This window comes from Schistocerca piceifrons, chromosome 8, assembly GCF_021461385.2.
Source record: "Schistocerca piceifrons isolate TAMUIC-IGC-003096 chromosome 8, iqSchPice1.1, whole genome shotgun sequence".
NCBI lineage: Eukaryota > Metazoa > Arthropoda > Insecta > Orthoptera > Acrididae > Schistocerca > Schistocerca piceifrons.
In genome coordinates this window covers 213,362,400-213,382,284 of record NC_060145.1, presented here as the reverse complement: position 1 = coordinate 213,382,284, position 19,885 = coordinate 213,362,400, and positions in this window count along the sequence as shown.

Below are 19,885 nucleotides of genomic sequence, written 5' to 3'. Positions count from 1 at the left end.
TGGCTAAATACAGGGCTACCATGTGCAGCACACTACTTTTACATTCTGATAGGCACTCCTTTTTAATCATGAGAGTCCTTAGTCTTCAGTTATTTAATTATTGACTCAATTCCCCCTGGTCTGTATCACAGAGGAGTATTCCAGACATCAATCTCGAAAGGCATTTGCCAAGAAAGTTACATGATTCGCTGTAGAAACAAAGTTTTTGTTTATTTCACCAGTAATGTTCAGAAAATGATTGTTAAATAAAGGTCCGCAGCTCGTGGTCGTGCGGTAGCGTTCTCGCTTCTCACGCCCGGGTTCCCGGGTTCGATTCCCGGCGGGGTCAGGGATTTTCTCTGCCTCGTGATGACTGGCTGTTGTGTGCTGTCCTTAGATTAGCTAGGTTTAAGTAGTTCTAAGTTCTAGAGGACTGATGACCATAGATGTTAAGTCCCATAGCGCTCAGAGCCATTTTTAGTTAAATAAAGTGCATATATCTGATTTATCAGTAACAGAAATATTTTTACTACGAACTGACGTTATATCGTCGACCTGACTGCTGCTGACTAGACACTTTCTTCACAACTGACCATAGCTTGATCCTCCTTCGTAAAATTCCTACATAACTCCCCTATGCTGTCAGTCATCCGAGCCAACCCTGCACTAGGCTTCACAATGCTGGTGACCTGCTACTCACTCCCCAACACTTCCTGCAACTACTGGCCTACACCTGTACCGTGCGAACTACCTAGCAGCAGAACCTTCTTCTTTCTGTTAAACTTTGCAGCTGGCCTAGGCCTCCTACCTTCTGAGGACTGCTGCGTGTTCTCTATACCTACAGCTACAAGAGGCTCCTCTCCACTCAACTCTGACAGTTGCTCAAATCTATTGCATACACTAAAAGTATAGCTGACTGAATACCATCTCCTCCTTCTAGTTGCGTTCTTGCCAACTGCCAGTTCCCATTCCCCACCACCCTTCACCCTCCTCAACCTGTCTAGTTCCTCCTCTGAGCGTTGTAACTGCACCTGAAGGGCACAGATCATACGCTCCTGCTCCTCTATCAACTTACTTCTACTACAGATTCTGCATTCCCGGGAGAAGATCTCGCTGGAATGCCTACTGGGTTCCCCACTGCATTCCCCCCAATGAAAATACTTTGAACAAATCCCACACACACACCACATCACAAACCTACGACAGAACCCACACATCTCACTCATGATAAAATTTTACAGTTACTGGAAGAAACTACATGCCTACGTTACCTAAGTTCAGTTACACCAGTAAAATTATTTATAGAACTAACCATGGCGGTCTCGAAGTTCTCTGTCTACTAAGAAAGCAACTATTTGTAATACATCAGAGCTAACACCTGTACCGACAAAACTTCACAAAATTATTAGGTAAAACAAAAAATTCAAGCAGCCACTGGAACACTCAACGAAGTTAAAACACTGAATGAAAATTTTACTGAAATATTTCACTAGAAACAATAAGAAACGTCAGCTGAAAACTAAAGCACGAAATTTAATAAACGACGTCAACGCACAGAAAACCCTAAAAGACACAGCGAGCAAACGTTTCCAAAAGTTTATTAAATCGTTATTTCACCACAAACAACACGAAACACCGCTGAAAACTATTAAATTTAATAACTGTGTAGCAGTGCACAAATAACTTTGTCAGTACTTAGCTTTATAACTGCTACAGCTGCAACCGCACGCCGCTAAATGTAAACACACTACTGAGGCGTGAAGCTTGGACGAACGACGTAAGTACATTCAGGAATAACAGACCACTCGAGTCAATAAGACAGGGAGAAAGACTGAGATTAATGAAAATCCACTAATGAGTTACTTTTACAGCAACTATTAACACAAATAAACTTTAAAATAAGTAACTGAAGACTTAAACTTTATAAAATACTGACAGCAGTCCAGCACACTTGATGTCGCACCAAAGCCACCGGTTCACAAAATAGTGGTGGAAGTCCTGAAGTTTTTGGTTTTCAGATGTGCTCTCCCGAAAACACATCCAGCCATCATACATCATTTCTGGAGGCTATAGCTGAAGACATTCTAATGTGACAGTGAATCTTTTTGTTTTCGTTACAGGCAGGAACAAGGCTACAGCACTGAAATTGTTTTCACAAATACTGATTAAAATGATAATTGCAACCCACAGTCTCTGTTTCAGGAAACAAACTTGTAGATGATTGGACGTTAGCAATTTCGAAATCTGTAGTAACCAAAACCAACGGCGGGAACGCCTTGGGCTGCGGATCGGAGCCGCTAGGCGGGGAAGCCGCCGGCGGTGGAGCACGCACCACCGGGTAAACACAGCATGTCATTCTCAATGGAGAGAAGTCTTCCGAAGTAAGAGTGATTTCAGGTGTGCCGCAGGGGAGTGTCGTAGGACCGTTGCTATTCACAATATACATAAATGACCTTGTAGATGACATCGGAAGTTCACTGAGGCTTTTTGCGGATGATGCTGTGGTGTATCGAGAGGTTGTAACAATGGAAAATTGTACTGAAATGCAGGAGGATCTGCAGCGAACTGACGCATGGTGCAGGGAATGGCAATTGAATCTCAATCTAGAGAAGTGTAATGTGCTGCGAATACACAGAAAGATAGATCCTTTATCATTTAGCTACAAAATAGCAGGTCAGCAGCTGGAAGCAGTTAATTCCATAAATTATCTGGGAGTACGCATTAGGAGTGATTTAAAATGGAATGATCATATAATGTTGATCGTCGGTAAAGCAGATGCCAGGCTGAGATTCATTGGAAGAATCCTAAGGAAATGCAATCCGAAAACAAAGGAAGTAGGTTACAGTAGGCTTGTTCGCCCACTGCTTGAATACTGCTCAGCAGTGTGGGATCCGTACCAGATAGGGTTGATAGAATATATAGAGAAGATCCAATGGAGAGCAGCGGGCTTCGTTACAGGATCATTTAGTAATCGCGAAAGCGTTACGGAGATGATAGATAAACTCCAGTGGAAGACTCTGCAGGAGAGACGCTCAGTAGCTCGGTACGGGCTTTTGCCAAAGTTTCGAGAACATACCTTCACCGAAGAGTCAAGCAGTATATTGCTCCCTCCTACGTATATCTCACGAAGAGACCATGAGGATAAAATCAGAGAGATTAGAGCCCACACAGAGGCATACCGACAATCCTTCTTTCCATGAACAATACGAGACTGTAATAGAAGGGAGAACCGATAGAGGTACTCAAGGTACCCTCCGCCACACACCGTCAGGTGGGTTGCGGAGTATGGATGTATGGATGTAGATGTAGATGTAGACGAGTCGGGCGACAGAGCAACGACAACTGACAACAACCGACCACGACCGACTATGAGCGACACAACAAGGAAGAGATAAACAACGGAGGCTTGTGGAAACCACAACACCAAACACCAACAGTAAATCCACTCAGAACCAGAGCCAGGCAAATATCAACAACGAGCAACGACCAGAATGCAGTACTGCCGAGATAGAAACGAAATCCAGATCGAGTACCAGACTGACTGGACTAGGTTTATTTTTTTTGTTTCTTTATTGTGATTTCATTCCCCTGCCCCATATGGGGAGGGGAGGGCTGTCAGCGGCACAATCCGCCGCTCTTCAGCCGAGTGACATGACAACTAAAACAAGAATAAAATGATACATACATAAGGAGATAAAAAGGGGAACATAAAACAGAGTAAGGGGAGAAAATGGAGGTAAAAATACACTGACATGGAGACATTCATGGGGGACAGTTAAAAAAGTCACCAGAAAGTTAAAAAAACACAGTTGGCGATTCTTAAAACACAGAGAAGACACTGAATGCGCATGCACAGGTTAAAAGTCGGCCACAGTATTAAAAACACTCCAAAACAACACACTTAAAACCCACTTGGAGCACACACGACGAAGAATAAAACTACCAGGTGGGACCTGCCGAGGGAAAGGTCAGAGAGGATGGAAAAGGAGGGGAGAGCATGGGGCAGCTGGGGAAGCGGCGGGATGAAGAGAGGAGGGGCATCCGTGGGTTCACGAAGAGGCAGGAGACACATGGTGTGGGAGAGGAAAAGGGAAGACAGGGCAGGAGGGAGCGCAGAGACACTGTAAGGAGGCACAAGAGATGGAGGGGGAGTAGGAGGGGGAAGCCGCTCAGGAGGAGGGAGGGGAGTAGAGGGAGCCCTGAAGAGGAGGCAGGAAGAGGGGGTTAGAGTTGGTGGGAAGGGTAGATGTCAGCTCATCATCCGGGAGGGGTAGATGGTGGAAGTTTTGTTGGGAAAGGAGATGGAGGGTGTGGAGATGGAGAGAGGGCGGGACACAACGGTAAAGGGGCGGCAACTGGTTGGGGGTGGAGATGAAGGGAGACACCAGGGGGTGAGGGGGATTAAGGCGGCGGACAATATATAGTGTGCGGATGTGTTCAAGGAAAAGGAGAAGGTGGGGGAAGGGGATAAGGTCGTAGAGGATGCGCGTGGGGGTTGGAAGGCAGATGCAGAACGCGAGGTGGAGCGCATGGCATTCGAGGAATTGTAGGGCTTTATAGAACCGGGGAGGGGCGGAAATCCAAGCAATGCTGGCATAACAAAGGATGGGGCGGATCATGGGTTTGTAGGTGTGAAGGATGGTGGAAGGATGCAGACCCCACGTCCGGCCTGACGGGAGTTTCAGGAGGCGGAGGCGGTTGTGAGCTTTGTTTTGGATGGTAAGGAGATGGGGAGTCCAGGTGAGGTGGCGGTTGAGTGTGAGGCCGAGATATTTGAGGGTAGGAGTGAGGTGGATAGGACGGTCATAAATGGAGGCGGAAGGAGCAGGTGGTGTGGCCTATGATGATCGCCTGGGTCTTGGAGGGATTAACACGGAGGAACCACTGGTTGCACCAAGCAGTGAATTAGTCAAGGTGGGTTTGGAGGGTTCGTTGGGACCGCTGAAGGGTAGGATAAAGGGCTAGGAAGGCAGTGTCATCAGCAAACTGGAGAAGATGAACAGCAGGGGGAGGTTTGGGCATATCAGCAGTGTACAGGAGATAGAAGCGAGAGGAAAGGACAGAACCTTGGGGCACGCCGGCAGGGGGGTAGAAAGTATGGCAGTTGGAATTGTGGATAGTTACATAGGAGGGACGATGGGAGAGGAAGGAAGCAACGAGATGGACGAAGTTGATGGGGAGAGCATAGGTCTGGAGTTTGAAGAGGAGCCCGGGATGCCAGACACAGTCACAGGCGTTCTGGAGATCAAGGGAAACAAAGATAGAGGAGCGACGGGAGTTAAGTTGGAGGGAAAGAAGATTGGTAAAGTTAAGGAGCTGGTCGTCAGCAGAGATGGAATGCCGGAAGCCACATTGGGTAAGAGGAAGCAGGCAGTGCTGGTTAAGGTGGTGGTGAATACGGCGAGAGAGGATGGCCTCGAAGACCTTACTGAACACTGAGGTGAGGCAGATTGGACGATAGGAAGAGGTATCAGAGGGGGGTTTGTTAGGTTTAGGGAACAGCAGGACATGGGAAGTCTTCCACAGGTCAGGGTAAAATCTAGTGGAGAGGAGGACATTGTACAGGGTAGCAAGGACAGACAGGAAGGGTGGAGAGGATTCCTTGAGGTGACAGTAGGTGACGCCATCACGACCAGGGGTGGTGTTACGTTTGGAGCAGAGGATGAGTGTGATGTCTTGTGTGGTGATGGGAGTGTTGATGTCTGAGGGGGGTAACCAATCCAAGTACTGGAAGCTAGGGGCAAGCGGGGGGACACAGGTGTCAGTGCGGTCAAGGACGGTGGGGAAGAGGGAGTAATCAAAATGGGGATCGTCAGGAATGGAGTAGACCTTGGATAGGTGGGAAGCAAAATCGTTAGCCTTACTGAGGTTGTCAGGCAAGGGTTGATCGTCATGGAGGATGGGGTAATGCGGGGTGGGATGGCTACTAGTAAGGTGGTGGAAGGCTTGGAGGAGTTGACAGGGAGGGTGGAGTTGAGGCGTGTGCATGTCTGGCGCCAGTCCCGGCGTTTCTTTGCTGTAAGGAGGTTCCATATATGTCGCTGTAATTGCTGGTGGTGGGTGAGAGTATCCTGGTCACGGAGGAAGGAGCGGGAGAGCCTGCGGGATTCACGCAGAAGAAGGACGGCCTGTGGAGGAAGTGTAGGACGGTGAGGGTGGATGAGTTTGGTAGGGACATGAGCCTCCACAGCGTCAGTGATGGTCTTCTGAAGGAAGGAAGAGGCATGGGTGATGTCGTCAGGGTGGTGAAAGGTGAGGGGGTGGCTTTCGACCTGTAAGGCAATGGATTCCCGGTAGGCATCCCAATTGGCACAGTGGTAGTCATGGACAGACTTTGGAGGGGCAGCTGTGCGGCTGGCTGCAGTGGCGGGTCGGGTAGAGGAGATGGTGAGAAGGACAGGGAGATGGTCACTACCGACGGGATCAAGGACATCAACGGTGATGCGACCAAGGAAGTTGGGGAAGCGAGGATCACATCATGGGTGGAGTTACTTTCAGGACGGGTGTGCTGTGGGAGAGGAACAAGGTCACCATGGAGGGTTGCAAGGAACTGCCACCGCCGAAGGGTGGCAGGGTCACGGCTGTGGATGTTGAGGTCAGCAGCGATCACATAGGTGGAGATGGTATGCTCAACATGGGAAATGAAGTCAAAGGGGAGAGGAGCTGCGGAGCGGATATAGATAGTGGCACAGGTGACGGTGAGGGAGGGAAAACTGGACTAGCGCAAAGCGGGTCCCTATATAGTATATACGAAACCGGAGGGAGCGGCTATTGGCTGCTGTCTGCACGTGGCGTAGCGGTGGCGCCCTCGCTGCGCGAGAGCCGCTGCGCGGAATAGCCGCCGCTGAGGCAGAGCCCTCTGTGGGCTGACCATGTCCATTTGTTCTGGCGTGTGTTCGACTTCCGCGGCGGAAGGTACTAGAAAATCCATCATGAAAAACGGAGGGTTCCGTACAGGTGCTACCGGTTTAGAAGTTTAAAAAAGCGATACTACGTTTCTCGCTTTTTGTTCGGCAACAAGTGTAAACAGCTGGAATAGTGTTTGTTTCCTCGCAAGTACTTCAGACGTCAGAGAGAGGGATAAGCAGCTGTCCAAACTGCTTGCTCGAATTGTTGAAAGTTCCATCCACAAAGAATGATTCACAGCTTAACAAACATTGTTTTCTCTTATCGCTGGAATATACTTAAATTCTGACATTAGGCCCCCGGTTGTCATCTGCAAGTAAAAACTTGCTGTCATCGTTCATCAGTAGATTATTTTCTTGAAAGATACTCGTCAAACATCAATCGGATCATGTGTAGGTCCCACATATTTTACACTGATGTGATACAACGATTGTTTCGCAACTGTATGAGACGGTAACAACGATACTAGCCTGTACTATCGATTCAACAGCTGTCCTACTTCTTCAGCGTAAACTGCGAATTCGTAATATTTGTTTCTTTGGGATGCTTTTTTACCCTTACAAAACGTTTTCGTACTTCACATACTGCTTCATAAGGAATAGAAAAATGGCTACCTACGCCTAAGAGCTCCTTTGAACTTACTGTTTCTATAGTGTACACAACGCTAGTATGTTACATTTTATTTGTTGATGTAGTTCACAAACTACAAAACTGATAAAACTAAACAAAACTCCGCCCTAAAAAAATTGTGTGTGAAATCTTATGGGACTTAACTGCTAAGGTCATCAGTCCGTAAGCTTACACACTACTTAACCTAAATTATCCTAAGGATAAACACACACACATCCATGCCCCAGGAAGTACTCGAACCTCCGCCGGGATCAGCCGCACAGTCCATGACTGCAGCGCCATAGACGGCTCGGCTAATCCCGCGCGGAAACTCCGCCCGAACAGGTCATGAAGGCCACCGTGTCATCATCAGCCCACTACACAAAATACTAGTGCCCATTGTAAATCAATAAAGGCTTCCCATTAGTGGCCTCGGAGCACTCTATCTCCACAGCACTAAGAACTCGGAACACTACTTGCCGTCAGAGATCAACTGGAGTGCTGAACTGCGGAAGAAAGTCGTGCACCACAGCCGTCATAGTCTGTCAATAAACTGAAGCGTGGACAGGGTTATTAGATCAGGAAGTGGTCTTTCCCAGCAGTACGCAACAGGTAGCAGCTGACGAGTCGGTGTATCCTCGTTCTTAAACTGACTCTTCCGAGGAACTACTACCTAAAGTGTCTTGGGATCCATGGAAATGTCAGTACATTTCATCTCCGTGCAAGTTTCACTCCGTGTAAGTGTCACGAACTCGTATCGTACCGGTGATCGTATAAAAGCAAGGCACTTGTGGGGAGTGCTGTGATGGGTAAATACTGGATGCCGTGGGCAGGCGGCTTGGCCGGTGACTGCTGCTGGAGCGAGCGACGGCCATACTTCTTGTGACATACTTGGACGTCTTTCCGGGTTTGGTGGAGGTCCGTCTACAAAGTCACGTCAGCGGGAGTCCGGCAATAAGTGTCAACTAGTTATGAGGGACTGTAGGAACAGCCTTTCTTTTTTAATCAGGCTTTTTTTAATCAGGGATTTGGAGGCAACGTCTTCGTTGGTTGTACCAAAATGATTATTATCCCGGCTATGACGTGACCTGGAATTCATAAGTTAGTGGTGTGAGGGTTTTAGTACACCCTGTGCAATCGTTTTACATACTTTGTTTATTTTAACATTCAATTTGGTGATTTGATCAACTGTAAGCTATTACCAGGGGCTAATATTATTGTATGTTCCAATCCATATATGGCATGCAGCAAACCAGTGCTTAACAGTATTGGTTAAAAACAGTCTTGGTTGCAATTTAAGTTTTTTATTTTTCAACTACGCGTTTCGCCTTATTTAGGCATCTTCAGGTTATCTTACTGCTTACTACCTGAGCCCCTATCTTATTCTGTTACTCGCTCCTGTGAACGGGTACGAGTTATGCAGATCTTGGTGTCACTCGCGTCCATATAGAAAAGTTTTTACTGAATTTAACGAAGGCGATGTTGGCCTTATATATTCGACGAAGCCGTTTGGCTACAATGACTAAAGGATCCTTCTAAGAAATACCAAATTAAGATAACCTGAAGATGCCTAAATAAGGCGAAACGCGTAGTTGAAAAATAAAACTGCAACCAACACTGTTTTTAACCAATACTATTATTGTATATTGTTATTACACGGTGTAAATGGTGTATGCTGCTAAGAAAATCATGTTAGCGGAACACAAACAACTGACTCAAAACATCTAGTGACATGTTTGTGAATTTTCTACGGTGGCCCCAGGAAAAAAATTCTTCTCGGGACAATGTTTTTGGGACAAGTAGACTCTGGACATTACACCCGGATTAGACGCAACTTGTGTAAACATTATGAAAAGTAGACTTGGAGATTTCATTAAACAGGATCAAATCACTACGGGGTACCTGTTCTGCACCCTCCCCTAACAGAGGTACTTTTATAGAAGCAATTGATTCGTGTTATTTACCACTGTGCGTATTAACGTCGAGAGCGTCAGTCGCAAACACATAGGCAACTATGGCCTGCATAGTTGAGTCAATGTAATACTCCGATCGTCGGCAGTTCTCGAGTTACATATACAGAGGTTACTGCAACTCCGTTAAACGTTAGGATGCGAGATTCACTGTCGCTGAACTATGCTATATATAAATGGCGAGGCAAAGTGAGCTGCCAGGATAACTGTACGAATTTACCAAGAACGCCCCCCCCCCCCCCCCCACCACAGCGAATACTTCCTGTACGATCAACATTTGTTGCTGTTCACCAAAAGTTTATATGTGAAGATGGTATCTGTTCTTTCGGAAAGAACAGATACCATCTTCACATACCGGGTGATCAAAAAGTAAGTATAAATGTTAAAACTTAATAAACCACGGAATAATGTAGATAGAAAGGTGAAAATTGACACACATGCTTGGAATGACATGGGGTTTTATTAGAACCAAAAAAAGTTCAAAAAATGTCCGACAGATGGCGCTGGACAGCAAAACGTCAGTGACTGCGCATGACAATCGTGTATAAAAGGAGCTGTAATGAGAGAGAGAATCAGATGCGCCAGCAGTAGCAGCATGTTGACGTTACCTGAAAAGGTGCTTTTAGTGAAGCTGTATTATCAGAATGGGGAACGTGCTGGTTCAGCGTTAAGATCCCATCGCCATAGGAAGGGGATTCGAACGGGTAAAGGTCCGTTGACAAATGCAGCTGTGGCGAGAATGATTTCGAAGTTCGAAGCCACGGGTTGTTTAGACGATAGACCCCCTAGTGGCCGACCGAGCACAAGGCGTAATGCTGCTGAGACAGTTCAGGAAGAAATGGAGACTGTAGCGGGTTCGTCTATGCACGGGGAAGTCAGCGCTCGTGCAGTCGCACGTCGTACCAGCATTCCATACATTACTGTTTGGTTGGCACTGAGGCGTACGCACCGATGCTATCCGTACAAAATCCATCGGCATCATGAACTCTTACCTGGCGATTTAGTGAATTGGAGGGCATTTGCGGTGTGGGCGTTTCAAAAGATGGCGGAAGATGGCGATTGGTTGAGTAATGTGTTGCGGACCGACGAAGCTCATTTTACGCCCCGAGGGTCTGTCAACGCCCGCAACTGCAGAATTTGGGCTACCGAAAATCCTAGAACTGTCGTGGAAACTCCATTGCACGACGAGAAAGTCACGGTATGGGTTGGATTTACTACATCTACCGTTATCGGGCCTTTTTTCTTCGAGGAAACGCGTGATTCTGGTTTTGTAACTGCTACCGTGACGGATGAGAGGTACGCCGATATATTACAGAATCGCATCATCCCCAGCCTGGCTGATAAACACCTGCTGGAACGTACGATGTTTATGAAGGATGGCGCTCCACCCCATGTTGCTAGACGCGTGAAATATCTCTTTCGCGCGTCGTTTGGTGATGATCGTGTGCTCAGCCGCCTCTTTCGTCATGCTTGGCCTCCCAGGTCCCCAGACCTCAGTCCGTGCGATTATTGGTTTTGGTGTTACATGAAGTCGCAAGTGTATCGTGATCGACCGACATCTCTAGGGATGCTGAAAGACAACATCCGACGCCAATGCCTCTCCATAACTCCGGACATGCTTTACAGTGCTGTTCACAACATTATTCCTCGACTATAGCTATTGTTGAGAAATGATGGTGGACATATTGAGTATTTCCTGTAAAGAACATCGTCTTTGCTTTGTCTTACTTTGTTATGCTAATTATTGCTATTCTGATCAGATGAAGCGCCATCTGTCGGACATTTTTTGAACTTTTGTATTTTTTTGGTTGTAATAAAGCCCCATGTCATTCCAAGCATGTGTGTCAATTTGTACCTCTCTATCTACATTATTCCGTGATTTATTCAGTTTTCAAATTTACACTGACATTTTGATCACCCGGGATATATACAGTTAAGGTTCACCTGCCATTTGACCATCTTCTTCTTCTGTGCGGATGCAGAAACACTGCCCGAACTCTTATGGGAATAGGCAAAAAGGCGCGAGTAATGAGTATAATGGGCAGGGGCACTATGAATATAGTGCGGGACAATCAGTTGGGAATGTGGGTCTCACGCGAGCACCAATGTCGCGATACGATAAACCGCAATCGCGATAGGCTACAATCCGACCTTTATCAAAGTCGGAAACGTGATGGTACGCATTTCTTCTCCTTACACGAGGCATCACAACAACGTTTCACCAGGCAACGCCGGTCTACTACTGTTTATGTATGAGAAATCGGTTGGAAACTTTCATGTCAGCACGTTGTAGGTGTCGCCACCGGCGCCAACCTTGTGTGAATGCTTTGAAAAGCTAATCATTTGCATATCACGGCATCTTCTTCCTGTCGGTCAAATTTCGCGTCTGTAGCACATCATCTTCGTGGTGTAACAATTTTAATGGCCAGTACTATAATCATCGATATCCTTTCACCTTGAATTTTACTTCCACTATTGAATGTTACTTTTATTTCCGTCATTGCTTCTTCGATATGCAAGTTGAAAAGTAGGGGCAGAAGGCTACATCTCTGCCTTCCACCCTTTTTAATGCGAATACTTCGCTCTGGGTGTTTGAATCTTACTGTTCCCTCTTGCTTCTTTTACATGTTGTGCATTACCCGCCTTTCACTGTAGCTTACTCCCTTTTTACACAGTATTTAGAATAGTCATCACCATTTCAGACTGCCAGAATCTTTCTCCACGTCGCCAAGTCGTATGAAGGTGTCTCGACTTTTCTTTAGTCTTGCTTCCATTATCAACCACAAGGTCAGTATTGCGTCTCTGGTGGCTATTCCTTTACTAAAGCCAAGCTGATCGTCATCTAACGCATCCTAAAATTTGTTTTCCATTCTTCTCTATATTATTTTTGTTAGCGAGTTGGATGCATGAGCTTTTAAGATGCTTGTGCGATAATTTTCAGTCTTGGCAGCTTTTTTTGTCTTCGGAACTTTGTGAATAATGTTTTTCCGAAAGTCTTATTTCGCCGGTGTCACACATTTTACAAACCAACGTGAATAGTCGTCTTGTTGCTAATGCACCCATTGATTTTAGAAATTCTGATGGAGTGTAATCCATCCCTTCTGCCTTATTTTTGTGCAAAGTTCTTTTAAATTCTCATTCTAATAGTGGATCCTCTATCTCTTCCATGGCGTCTCCCGTCTCTTCTTCTGTTACGTCACCAGACAAGTCCTCCCGCTCGTAGAGGCATTGCATGTATTCTTTGCAACTAGCCGCTCTCTCCTCTGCATTTAACAGAGCAATTGCCATTGCACCCTGAAAATTACCACCCTTGCTTTTAATTTCACCAAAGGTTGTTTTGACTTTTCTTTGTGTTGAGTCAGTCCTTTCGACAATGATTTATTTTTCGATTCCTTCTGTTTTTCGTGTAGCCACACTAAACTGACACACAATACTTTTATCGCAATGCAATCCGACTTTCAATAATCCCTACAAAAGAATGGCCCTGACTAACAATAACCTATACTTTTCATGAATCACTTACCTCACAAAAATCTTCGTTACTCGAACTACTGCAATACAGCGAGCGCCAATACTGGCAGCTAAATGAAAGATTCTAACTGCTGAAGTCACTAACTAGTGATAGGCATAGTTTGCAAATGAAAGATTTTGATAGAGAACAAACAATGTATTTACCTTAATAATGTTCAAAAGTCATCATCTATATATATATATATATATATATATATATATATATATATATATATATATATATATATATCAGTTCATCAAGTACAGTATTACAAATTTACTCTTTCTGATGGACACACGTCCAGATGGTCCGCTCTCAAAATTCCGTCATCTCTCTCCCCACATCCACCACTGCTGGAGGCTCACCTCCAACTGCGCAACGCTACGCGCTGTTCACACCAACTGCCCAACACTACAATAGCGAATATTCCAACAATGCCAACCAGCCACAGACAGCACACTGCACAGCCAGTGATTTTCATACAGAGCGCTACGTGGCATTACCAACATAAAAATCTAAACAGCCTACTTACAGTGTAACCCTCATAATCAATGAGTCCTTTCGCCGTCCGGTCGCTCCGTTACAAAAGTAGCCGGCGGGCCGAACTCAGCTGTACTTTTATGGAAGGGTACTGGATTACACCGAGCGCGTCCGTGGTGACGGACTTCAGCTCCAGACTCTAACGACTTCAGTTGCGTATCGTGGCTCGCAGTCACTGAATCGCTCAGCTGTCAGTCGGGCGCGGCCCGTGACGGAGGCAGATCCCTGCTCCGGTCCGGTGCGTAACGACGCGCGCTTCCCAGAACCTGACAGCGCGCCGTCTGCGGCGTCGCCAGCGGCAGCGGCATCGGCATTCTGCTGGGGGTGCGCCGCGCCGGCCGGCGCTGTTTTTCCGAGTCGCCGCGCACCGGTCGTCCCTCTAAAGAGCCGCCGCTGCAAAAACGTCGGACACGTGTCGCCCTGGTCCCGCTGCATGCAGCTCGCATGCGAGGGCCGCCGCCGCCGCAGAGCTCCTGCCTGCGGCCGCACTGCCACGCCACACACTTAGTTCCGTAGCGCTCAATCCACTGGCTCGTGCCTTGCTACGTAGCGTCACGATACACTTTTCTGGAAACTCCACGTCGTGACACCGACAGGAAGTTGTAAACAAACACAGCGTGAATTATTTTTTGAAAAATAAAAGTGGCTGTGTCTTCTGGGTAGCCTTTCGCCATTGCTTCGTTGTTGACAGTATTGCTGTTCTTCGGCATGCAGATGAACCGTCAATGGATAGCTTCGTCGCAGGTTGTTACCCTCGTAGGAGGATGGTTTGCATCAGCGCTGTTCGAGCTGCTGCTGATAGCAGTTGGAAATTTGGAGTCTGCTCTGTTCGGTAAAGGGTTCCAAACAACCCATCTTCCTGAAGTTGTACTTTGTCTTGCTATAGCCGTGGTTTCTGCTGATATGATACAGAGAGTCTGCACAACAACATGTCTGTTATTCTCCCTTGTGGCGCTGTACTCTATGACCCGCATATCTCAAGGAATATATGCTGCACCTGCCCCTGTGCAGCCAGTAGTGACAAGGAAAAAGAAATAATCATTAAAAGGCGTGTGTCTTCCACATAAGAAAAACAAAAACTTCATGCCTCAAAAAGCTCAGCATTTCATTATAACTCTTGTACAAATTACATAAATATTGAAAAACAGTATCCGGAATAAGTTTTTGTAAAGTACTTCATCTACATCTACATACATACCCCGCAATCCACCATACGGTGCGTGGCGGAGGGTACCGCGTACCATAACTAGCATCCTCCATCCCTATTCCACTCTCAAACACAACGAGGGAAAAATGACTGCCTATATGCCTCTGTGCGAGCTCTAATCTCTCTTATCTTATCTTTGTGGTGTTTCCGCGAAATATAAGTAAAATTCTACTGCAGTCAGCCTCAAATGCTGGTTCTCTAAATTTCCTCAGTAGTGATTCACAAAAAGAACGCCTCCTTTCCTCCAGAGACTCCCACCCGAGTTCCTGAAGCATTTCCGTAACACTCGCGTCATGATCAAACCTACCAGTAACAAATGTAGCAGCCCGCCTCTGAATTGCTTCTATGTCCTCCCTCAATCCGACCTGATAGGGATCCCAAACTCTCGAGCGGTACTCAACAATAGGTCGTATTAGTGTTTTATAAGCGGTCTCCTATTCAGATGAACCACATCTTTCCAAAATTCTACCAATGAACCGAAGACGACTATCCGCCTTCCGCACAACTGACATTACATGCTTGTCCCACTTCGTACTGCTCTGCAACGTTACGCCGAAATATTTAATCGACGTGACTGTGTCAAGCACTGCACTACTAATGGAGTATGAAAACATTATGGGGTTCTTTTTCTTTTCATCTGCATTAATTCACATTTATCTATATTTAGAGTTAGCTGCCATTCTTTACACCAATCAAAAATCCTGTCCAAGTCATCTTGTATCCTCCTACAGTCACTCAACAACGACACCTTCCTGTAAACCACAGCATCATCAGCAAACAGCCGCACATTGCTATCCACCCTATCCAAAAGATCATTTATGTAGATAGAAAACAACAGCGGACCTACCACACTTCCCTGGTGCACTCCAGATGATACCCTCACCTCCGATGAACACTCACCATCGAGGACAACGTACTGGGTTCTATTACTTAAGAAGTCTTCGAGCCACTCACATACTTGGGAACCAATCCCATATGCTCGTACCTTAGTTAGGAGTCTGCAATGGGGAACCGAGTCAAACGCTTTCCGGAAGTCAAGGAATATGGCATCCGTCTGATACCCTTCATCCATGGTTCGCAAGATATCATGTGAAAAAAGGGCGTGTTGCGTTTCGCAGGAGCGATGCTTTCTAAAATCGTGCTTATGCATGGGCAGCAACTTCTCCGTCTCAACGAAATTCATTATATTCGAACTGAGAATATGATCGAGAATCCTGCAACAAATTGATGTTAAGGATATTGGTCTGTAATTTTGAGGATCCGTCCTTCTACCCTTCTTATATACAGGTGTCACCTGCGTTTTTTGCCAGTCGCTTGGGACTTTACGTTGGGCAAGAGATTCGCGATAAATGCAAGCTAAGTAAGGAGCCAGTACAGTAGAGTACTCTCTGTAAAACCGAACTGGAATCCCATCAGGACCTGGCGATTTATTTATTTTCAACCCATTAAGCTAGTTCACAACCCAAGGGATGTCTATCACTATCTCGTCCATATGGGAATCTGTACCAGACTCAAACGGCGGTATGTTTGTACGGTCCTCCTGCGTGAAAGATTTCTCAAATGCTAAATTTAAAGTTTCAGCTTTCGTTTTGCTGTCTTCCGTTGCCAGGCCAGACTGATCAGTGAGTGACTGGATGGAAGCCTTCGACCCGCTTACCGATTTTACGTAAGACCAGAATATTCTTGGGTTTTCAGCAAGATCTTTTGCTAAGGTATGACGGTGGTAGTGGTTGTATGCTTCGCGCATTGATCTTTTTACAGCAGCACGAATCTCTACTAACTTTTGCCTTTGATTTGTTCTAGTTGTTCATCAGTGATTCTTTTACGAGTGTCCGAGTTTCTTGTGGCAATGTTTCGTGGAACACTGTGTACGCTGTGTCAGTTCGACTGAGCAAGCCGTCCGCGGTGGCCGAGGGGTTCTAGGCGCTACAGTTTGGAACCGCGCGACCGCTACGGTCGCAGGTTCGAATCCTGCCTCGGGCATGGATGTGTGTGATGTCCTTAGGTTAGTTAGGTTTAAGTAGTTCTAAGTTCTAGGGGAGTCATGACCACAGCGGTGAAGTCCCATAGTGCTCAGAGCCATTTGAACCATTTTCAACTGCAGATTTCTCAGCCTTCGTTTAACTTTAGGACTCTATATCTCAGACTGAACAAAAATGGACTTGTACCACTATTGAAATAAGTCCTTCATATGTCGCTGCTGGTGTGGTTACTGTACAGCTACTCACAGAGGTCCAGTGTGGGCTGTAATTATCTCATGGCAGCAAAACTTGGCGGATATTCTTATGCACAAATGTGGAACCGAATTTCGCTGGAAAAAGATTAGTTGCAATTTTGACCAGCAGGTGAAAATGTGCCGCTGAGAATGCAAGATAGGTAATGGATTAGAAGTGGTACGAGGGCAGGGAAGATCAAAAAGATGAGAAAGGCATAATGTCGACAATATTATTAACCACCACTTACTGAATTTGGTGAATATGAGCACCGGAGACGAGATGCTTTACAACGCCATATTTGCACGTGGCGGCCAACACTGGAAATAATTTCTTTTCCACTCTAAATCGGTTCCTCATTAACGCATTAGCATATCTACCAAGTTTCACTGGCACGCTTGACCTCTGTGAGTAGTTGCACTAAGTGTAACCGCCATGAAATGCCGGGGCTAGCAGGACAGAGTGGGTTAGGTTGGGGAAGGGGGCAAAAATGAGTTCTTGTCAGTTGCACTCAACATACAAACTTTGTTTATCAACACACAGTATTATAACAAGGATGCAGAACACTCAAAACCTTAACCGACCTTCTTTGATTAACTTTAGATCGGCTGAAGGCTACATTCAAAATCCAAGACACAAGGCGTAACCAAAATTGAAATACAAGTTTCTTCTGGAGGTTTCACCAAAGAATTTTTTCTAAACTTTCAATCTAAACAGGCTGAAGGCCTTAGCAATTTAATTCTAATGGAACTTGGCTGGAGACCGCATATTAAGCAATAATAAGAGTTACAATCAAAAGGCAGAAGGCCTTATCTTAAAACATTTCATTTCAAAGGGCAAGGCAAGAACATCAGTTTAAGAGAAATTAAAACTCGGCCGAAGGCCACACATCAACACATAATTTAACGGCTAAAGGTCTTAAACGATTAGATGTAAAAGCCACACATAAGGAATAACAATCTTATGTCTAAGACAGGAACATTAATTGAGGACATACAAAAACTCGGCTGAAGGCCACACATCAACCAAATAACTAAAACTCAAACTAGGAAGTTACTATGTAACGGAGACGGAACGGCGGTCAGAAGTTTCCAAGGGTCGGCCTGGAATTGTAACACTAACACCCGTTTAGGCGAGACAGGTAGCATGACCAACAACTTCTAAATCGGAAGGCAACGCAACCGACAGACAGCCAACCAACCAACCAACTACCTGATTTCGGTCAGCAGACAAAAAACACTACAACCAAAATGCCAGCGAGGTGAAGAGACCAGTAACACTCGTCTTAAAATATTGGTTTGTTAATAAGCCAAGCCACAATAACTACTGTCATACATAAGCTGTGGAACTATACGCCGTGGAGGACAGCATCAACACGGTAAGAAAACACTCACTCGCTGCTCTGTCGCAACGGGCCAACTGGCTACTGCAGTACGCAAAACAGCATTACAGCATTTAAAGCATTGCTCAGTCGTTCAAATGGTTCAAATGACTCTGAGCACTACGGGACTTAACATCTGAGGTCATCAGTGTCCTAGAAGTTAGAACTACTTAAACCTAACTTACCTAAGGACATCACACACATCCATGCCCGAGGCAGGATTCGAACCTGCGACCGTAGCGGTCGAGCGGTTCCAAACTGTAGCGCCTAGAACCCCTCGGCCAGCGCGGACGGCTTGCTCAGTCGAACTGACACAGCGTACACAGTGTTCCACGAAACATTGCCACAAGAAACTCGGACACTCGTAAAAGAATCACTGATGAACAACTAGAACAAATCAAAGGCAAAAGTTAGTAGAGATTCGTGCTGCTGTAAAAAGAACAATGCGCGAAGCATACAACCACTACCACCGTCATACCTTAGCAAAAGATCTTGCTGAAAACCCAAGAATATTCTGGTCTTACGTAAAATCGGTAAGCGGGTCGAAGGCTTCCATCCAGTCACTCACTGATCAGTCTGGCCTGGCAACGGAAGACAGCAAAACGAAAGCTGAAACTTTAAATTTAGCATTTGAGAAATCTTTCACGCAGGAGGACCGTACAAACATACCGCCGTTTGAGTCTGGTACAGATTCCCATATGGACGAGATAGTGATAGACATCCCTTGGGTTGTGAACTAGCTTAATGGGTTGAAAATAAATAAATCGCCAGGTCCTGATGGGATTCCAGTTCGGTTTTACAGAGAGTACTCTACTGTACTGGCTCCTTACTTAGCTTGCATTTATCGCGAATCTCTTGCCCAACGTAAAGTCCCAAGCGACTGGCAAAAAACGCAGGTGACACCTGTATATAAGAAGGGTAGAAGGACGGATCCTCAAAATTACAGACCAATATCCTTAACATCAATTTGTTGCAGGATTCTCGATCATATTCTCAGTTCGAATATAATGAATTTCGTTGAGACGGAGAAGTTGCTGCCCATGCATAAGCACGATTTTAGAAAGCATCGCTCCTGCGAAACGCAACACGCCCTTTTTTCACATGATATCTTGCGAACCATGGATGAAGGGTATCAGACGGATGCCATATTCCTTGACTTCCGGAAAGCGTTTGACTCGGTTCCCCATTGCAGACTCCTAACTAAGGTACGAGCATATGGGATTGGTTCCCAAGTATGTGAGTGGCTCGAAGACTTCTTAAGTAATAGAACCCAGTACGTTGTCCTCGATGGTGAGTGTTCATCGGAGGTGAGGGTATCATCTGGAGTGCACCAGGGAAGTGTGGTAGGTCCGCTGTTGTTTTCTATCTACATAAATGATCTTTTGGATAGGGTGGATAGCAATGTGCGGCTGTTTGCTGATGATGCTGTGGTTTACAGGAAGGTGTCGTTGTTGAGTGACTGTAGGAGGATACAAGATGACTTGGACAGGATTTTTGATTGGTGTAAAGAATGGCAGCTAACTCTAAATATAGATAAATGTACATTAATGCAGATGAATAGAAAAAGAA